General features: G+C 41.2%; 1 pseudogene; it reads left to right on the top strand.

Moving 5' to 3' along the window:
- The window catches only part of LOC107632983, a 14,147-nt pseudogene that overhangs the window by 3,703 nt on the left and 2,551 nt on the right, over nucleotides 1-7,893 (top strand).

The raw sequence follows: 7,893 nt of genomic DNA, 5'->3' as shown, positions 1-7,893 counted from the left end.
CGAGTTACGGCAAAGCCATTATGGATTATGGCTGAGTATAAAGGCATATGATAAATGAATAATGATGGAAAATGTTGAATGTAAGCATGTTTGTGTTTTCTCTCTGGTTGTAAGGGCGACAGGGCGCATATACCCTCTAATGGCGACAGGGCGCAGATACCCTCTAATGGTGACAGGGCGCATATTCCCTCTAATGATATTAATACGCAGCAGAGAGACTGTGCCCGGGTTAGCTACCGGACATGTCGGGTTGGCTTGATAACCGACAGATGATATCATCAGCCATAGGGCAGGCATTCATCATTTGCATATGTTTGAATTGTTTGGGTTTGCCATTTGTTTTGGATTTCTACATCATATATGCCATGTTACCTGACTATATGCTACTTGTTCTACTTGCACCATATTTGTGTATTACTTGCCTGTATTGCTTGTGTTTGTACAACTCAAAGGCCCCTCATGCTGGTGTCGGTGGGTGTGAGGGCTGTTTTTGATGGGATGAATTGATGATGCGATTGTATGATGATGATGATTATTGAATGAGATAATTGGAACTCCCTGGGTAGACGCAGTGATGTGGTTTCACTAGCTCCAGGCGAGGGTATGATGTATTGATATAGAATTGCTGAGGCAGAACAACTGGTGATAGTTTTGCTTATGATTCTGAGTCTGACTCGTGGAAGAGTCAGCGAGTTTGGAAACATGTGTAACAGGAACTAGATTTAGTATCCCCTTACGACAGTTGCCTATTCATGGATTAGTGAGAATTTAGGCTGGATATTTGGTGAAGAAGCTTAGGATGCTTAGTGAGTTTTTATTGCAGTGCATTGTATTTATTTGGCACTTTTACCGTACCCATGGGCCCGGGGTTCTCATTCCGTATATATCTCTTGTTTTTCAGATACAGGTCCAGGTGCTCAGAAGTGAGCTGTGGTTCGTCTAAGAGACGGCAAAGATATTTATTTTCTCTACTTTGTGTTTTGCTTAGAATCTCTCCACCTTTGTTTTGAAAAGATTATATTATGTATTGAACTCTTTTGGAACTTGCCTATAGAGGCTCTTATGTTTCCTTTGGGAGAGATTAGGATATACTGTTGTCATCTACTTTCATACTGTACCCTAGCCGGCCTAAACTTCGCGGGTCACGACTAGTGGCTATTTACTTATGCTATATATATCTATCTGTTATCTATCTCTTAATCTCCTTTATGCCTTGTCCGTATATCGCGTTTGGCTTAGCAGTTTAACTTTTCGTTGTCGAAACGTGAGTGATACGTCTTCACGATTTTATTTCTACTCTTTTCAGGCTTCTCGATTAATACTCCTTTCGAAAATTACCTATATTTATATATGAAAAATCCACCTGAGAGTCGTACCACCGTAATATCATTGACTTATGACTCGAGCATAAGGATTTGAATATTAAGGTGTTACATTATGGTATCAGAGCAGTTCGTCCTCGTGAGCCTGAGGGATGGAACTGCTTATGCTCCAATGCATACTCTGAGTATGTGCCTGTGCTAGTTAGGGTATCTAACCGATACCTCTAGCATGAAGTCCATGAGTGTACCTTTGGTACTTTGAAGCACTATACTTCCGATATTGAGACTGATCAACTTGATATCGATTGTTTGGTGTGTATAGGAACCAGATGGCGCCTCGTGGATCCGGTCGGGGACGTAAGAGAGACCGTACTAACACGCAGGAACCGGAAATTAACCCGAATAACCCGGTAAACCTTATGGCGGCGTTGGAGAATATGGCTGCGGCTATGCAGGCCACTGCGGAGGCTCTTGGGCAACAGATAAACAATAATGGCAATGGCGGAAGGGAAGCTCAGGGCCCGATGACACTGGCAACCTTCTTAAAGGTTAATCCACCTAAGTTCAAGGGAACCACTAATCCGACTGAAGCTGACACCTGGTTTCAGGCCATGGAGCGAGCACTGCAAGCGCAGTTGGTGCCTGAAGAGCAGTGTGTTGAATTTGCTACCTATCTGCTCACGGGGGAAGCATCGCATTGGTGGCAAGGGGCTCGACGTCTCCTGCAGCAGGGGAATGATCCTATCACCTGGGGTGCCTTCCAAGTGGAATTTTATAAGAAGTACTTCCCGAATTCTGCTAGAACAGTCAAGGAACTTGAATTACTGCAGCTGAAGCAGGGTACAATATCCGTATCTGAGTATACGGATAAATTTGAGGAGTTATTCAGGTTTTCTCGTATGTGTCAAGGAACCCCGGGAGACTTCAAGGAATGGAAGTGTATTAAGTATGAGGGAGGACTTCGAAGTGAAATCCTGAGCTCCGTTGGACCGATGGAGATTAGGGTCTTCTCCGAACTTGTGAACAAGAGCCGTATTGCTGAAGAATGTGTGAGGAAGGCTGTTGAGGCGAAGAATGACCGTCAGGAGTCCCACCGCAGGGAGCACAATCAAGAATACCCAACAAGGGTTCAAGAGTTTAAGAGAAGAGGATACCCACAACGTTTTCCCCAAAGGCGAAATGACCTTGCGACGAATAAGAATTCCCAAGGAAAAGGTAGGGAAAAGCAAATAGTGGCTGCTTCGGATGTTTTGAGCTGTCAGAGATGTGGAGGTCATCACCCAAATAGACCGTGTCGTTATGGTTCGGGTTTGTGTTACAATTGCGTAAAGCTAGGACATTTGGTCAGAGATTGCCCACATCGGAAGGACCGGGAGACTGCCAGGTCTGATTTTCATACCTGAGGTAATAAGAAAACTGATAACTTAATTCTTTACCACTTTAGATAATGTTGAAGGCTGGTATTCACTCATAATACATGGTCGAATGAAAAATTATGATCTGTTCTAGATAACCCTAAGTTATCTTAATAGAAGGTTTGGTGAGCATAAGTGATTAGGTAGGCCTTTAGCGGAAAGCAACCTCAGAGTGGAATGACTGGTGGGGGATGTCAAAGCCATCATCCGGGAACTCCGTGTCGAGGTGGATTGGGACTTTGCCATGGTTGTAGAGGAGTTGGACACATGTCCTGGAAACGTCCTAAGAAGGTCAACCGGAATACTACCAAGGGCCAACAACAAGGTCGTGTGTTCACTACAACAACGGGTGATACCGTTAGATCCGACGGTTTGGGAATTGGTAAGCGAAAGATCGGTAACAACTGACTATGATTAACGATGATGGCAACCTTATTGACGACATGATTTGAGATTTAATAAGGTGTGAGTTGATAAGACGATAAAAGTAAGGAATGAGGCTGTTGGTCGGCGTTGAACGAACGACCGAGACCCTCAAGGATAGAGAAATTAGAGCGCGGCAACGGAAGCACGCAGAGTAAAAGGACCTTGAAACTGTTATGCGTTTGATATAAAGGCAGACTATGCTCGCGTACTCGTAGTGATTGATGAAATTTTCGAGGGCGAAAATTTCTGTTAGGGGGTAGAATGTAATACCCGGTCTAACCGAAATTAATTAAATAATAAGTTAAATAGGAGCAAATATGGTTGAAAGATTTGGCAATTGGAATTTGATGATTTAAATATGATATTTGGATTCAGTAAATTTTTCCGAGTCGGAAAACATAGTTTTCAGCGTAAAAGCGCGCAGTGAAATTTTGACCGGAAGTACCGGCTGAGATCTGTCTGGTACTGCAGCTGAGAAAATTGATTATGAGTAAATAAGATTAAGAAATGAGGAATTATAATTAGGGGAGGTAGAAATATTTGAAGTGCGACTTAGAGCGCTAATCTTAAAGGTTTTGGTCTAAAATTGGGCCAATGGACAAAAATAAGTAATCCGGGCATAAGTGGACCCAATGCCCAACATATATGAACATTAGTTATGAGCATTTCAGCTCATTTTACCCTAAAGAAGGGGTGTTGGGCGCTGAAATTGGGAAGAGAAAAGAGAAGAGAGAAAACCTAACTCTCTTTGATCTTCAAACCACCATAACTTGAGCTACGGAGCTCCGATTGACGAGTCGTTTGCGGCCACGCGTCGCTCTTCTCATCCTCTACAATTTTATCTAAGTTTTGTGGTGAGTATTCCATTCATCTCTGCCCAGTTTTCGAAATTCTCTACTATTACACGTTTTTTGGGTAGTTGGTGTTGAAATCTTGTGATTTTGGGTGTTTAGGGATACTCCAACATGGATTCTAAGTGAGTTCTATCCCTACTTCATATGGGCTGAGGTAAGATGTACTCAAACCCTTGTGATTTGTCATTTTTATGAGCCCTAGGTTGATGTATGTATGTGATATTGGTTATGTTAGTGTATTTGGTGATGTTGGTGCACAATTGGGAGATTGGTATTGCTTGAGGAGCTTTGGTACAAGGCTTGGAGCTAAGGTTGGTGAAGACTTCCAAAGAAGAGGCTCAATTGGTTTGGCTACAAGAGGTACGGTTTAAGTTTCATTTAAGTACCGTGTGTTGTGACGAGAATTCCTAGGCTAGATGCCCCTAGGATTAAGTTTGGATTGTGTAAATGGTTGGTGCTAATATGCATAGTTGGTATGCAATGTGAATTAATGATTGGGTTGAAAATTGTGTGGCCATGTATGCTTGGTGTATTGAGAATTTGATGTACTGGGTAATGAGTATTGATTTGTGGTTCGTGCATTTAAATTGTGAAAATTGAGCCGGAGGCCAGAAAGAGGTAAGAAAGGTAAGTCGATGTGTGCATTGTATGATGGCACAAGTGATTGGATGAATTTCAGATAATGAATATATGAATGATTAGGTTGGTTATTGAATAATAAGGTATGAGGAGTTGAAGTACGGAATTTGGTAATTTTGGGTGAAATTATGTAGATGAGGTATGTTTGGTTTGGTTGAGATATATTATGTGATCATATATATGATTATGATTATTGATGCCTTGATGGTATGATGATGCATTAGAGATATGTATGTTGTGATATATGCTTGAGGAATGATTAAGGTTGATTTATGGGTGAAACCACGTGATAGTGAGTATGATGTTGATTAGGTATAATGATGGTTAATTTGGAAATGGTATTATTGGAAATTGGGATGAAGAAGGATGTATGACATGATATTGTGTTTATCCTTTAGGCATTTGATTGAGAAGTGTTGAAATGGTTGGATGTGGTTTTGGAAATTTTGGTAAAGCGTCAATGTATGAGTTGAGGATGGCTTGATGTTGATTTTGGTACATTTGGATTGATTTCAAAAAGGGTTGAAATTGGCATGTTTTGGTTGATTTTGAAAATAGTTGAAAATGGCTTGTTTTGAAAATGGCACCTTGTGATTTTGTATGAAAACATGGTTTTTGGGCATATTTTGATGGGACATAACTTGGACTACGGATCCCTGTTTCGTGCCAAATTTGTTTAAAAATGAAATTGGATCCGGGATGTCCATGTCGTTCGAAGAACAGGTGAAAAACGCTTTAAAATGAGAGAGTTATGTCCGTCGGAAGATTGGGGGTTGAATCTGTAAAATCTGCAGCTTTTAACTTAGAAAATTTTTAGCAGAACGACCCTCCGCGCGTAGGCGCACTTGGCGCGTACGCGCCGTTCTTCCAGAAAGCACCATCCACGCGTGCGCGTGGTGTGCGCGGGCGTGTCGATGCGCTGCACCAAATGCCCAACTATTTTCCAGAGAGTTGTGCTAGGGTTGTGCCAGTTTTGTGCCTGGGCGCAAGAGCACCCACGTGTACGCGTGGCTGACGCTTGCGCGCCGTTTGGATATTTTCAACCCGCGCGTTCGCGCATATGGCGCTTGCGCGTCGATGAGTTTTTGGCCATCCACGCGTGCGCGTGGAGTGCGCGTACGCGTGGCCCTGTTTTCATGCCAAATATACCCTCTAATGGCGACAGGGCGCATATACCTTCTAATGGTGACAGGGCGCAGATACCCTCTAATAGTGACAGGGCGCAGATACCCTCTAATGGTGACAGGGCGCAGATACCCTCTAATGATGACAGGACGCATATTCCCTCTAATGATATTAATACGCAACAGAGAGACTGTGCCCGGGTTAGGTACCGGACATGTCGGGTTGGCTTGATAACCGACAGATGATATCATCAGCCATAGGGCAGGCATTCATCATTTGCATATGTTTGAATTGTTTGGGTTTGCCATTTGTTTTGGATTTCTACATCATATATGCCATGTTACCTGACTATATGCTACTTGTTCTACTTGTACCATATTTGTGTATTACTTGCCTGTATTGCTTGTGTTTGTACAACTCAGAGGCCCCTCATGCTGGTGTCGGTGGGTGTGAGGGCTGTTTTTGATGGGATGAATTGATGATGCGATTGTATGATGATGATGATTATTAAATGAGATAATTGGAACTCCCTGGGTAGACGCAGTGATGTGGTTTCACTAGCTCCAGGCGAGGGTATGATGTATTGATATAGAATTGCTGAGGCAGAACAACTGGTGATAGTTTTGCTTATGATTCTGAGTTTGACTCGTGGAAGAGTCAGCGAGTTTGGAAACATGTGTAACAAGAATTAGATTTAGTATCCCCTTATGACAGTTGCCTATTCATGGATTAGTGAGAATTTAGGCTGGATATTTGGTGAAGAAGCTTAGGATGCTTAGTGAGTTTTTATTGCAGTGCATTGTATTTATTTGGCACTTTTAGCACTTTTATGGGCCCGGGGTTCTCATTCCGTATATATCTCTTGTTTTTCAGATACAGGTCCAGGTGCTCAGAAGTGAGCTGTGGTTCGCCTGAGAGACGGCGAAGATATTTATTTTCCCTACTTTGTGTTTTGCTTAGAATCTCTCCACCTTTGTTTTGAAAAGATTATATTATGTATTGAACTCTTTTGGAACTTGCCTATAGAGGCTCTTATGTTTCCTTTGGGAGAGATTAGGATATACTGTTGTCATCTACTTTCATACTGTACCCTAGCCGGCCTAAACTTCGCGGGTCGCGACTAGTGGCTATTTACTTATGCTATATATATCTATCTGTTATCTATCTCTTAATCTCCTTTATGCATTGTCCGTATATCGCGTTTGGCTTAGCAGTTTAACTTTTCGTTGTCGAAACGTGAGTGATACGTCTTCGCGATTTTATTTCTACTCTTTTCAGGCTTCTCGATTAATACTCCTTTCGAAAATTACCTATATTTATATATGAAAAATCCACCTGAGAGTCGTACCACCGTAATATCATTGACTTATGGCTCGAGCATAAGGATTTGAATATTAGGGTGTTACAACAGGCTACAAAGAGATTAAAGAATAAGGGATCCTCCTTATTCTAAAAGGAATTTAAATACTATTCTTAAATCTTGGAATGTGGGAGAATGCCAGATTGTCCAATGTGGTGGAACTTAGATCCAAATTAATCTTATGATGAGAGGTTTAATAAATTCTAGGACACTAAAGCCATATATGTGTTTCTATTTTTGGGTTTTAAAAATTATTTACTTCACTTGTCCAGTAGAAATGACCCAATAGGCGGTTTGTCCTATTCAGATATTCACGACCAAGAAGTACTGAATTCTCTTTCTTTTCGGATAGCCCTGAAAGGAAAAGGAAGGTTGGAATGCCAAAAATTCAGCCAGAGCTGCTCCCGTATACGGAACAAGATATTGTAATATAGCTAGAGAATCCGCAGTTGTTGCTTCATTGAATTTGCTTCATTAATAGGATTGCCCCATATTGTAGGGTGGATCTCGAAAAATATGAAAGATCTCCCCCCAAGTCGTACATACGACTTTCATCAAATACGACTTTCTACATAATTCTATATGTATCCATATGTATCTATACAATTCGAACTATTCTAAGTAAAAAATAATAGGATATAATAAAATCGTTTTATTTATTTATAAGAATTTAATATTAATATATAAATATAAATCATATTAGATTTCACATTATTCTGTTTCATATATCATATATATATATATATATATAT

Source organism: Arachis ipaensis, chromosome B03, assembly GCF_000816755.2.
Source record: "Arachis ipaensis cultivar K30076 chromosome B03, Araip1.1, whole genome shotgun sequence".
Lineage (NCBI taxonomy): Eukaryota > Viridiplantae > Streptophyta > Magnoliopsida > Fabales > Fabaceae > Arachis > Arachis ipaensis.
This window is presented reverse-complemented; position numbering and strand designations above follow the sequence as displayed.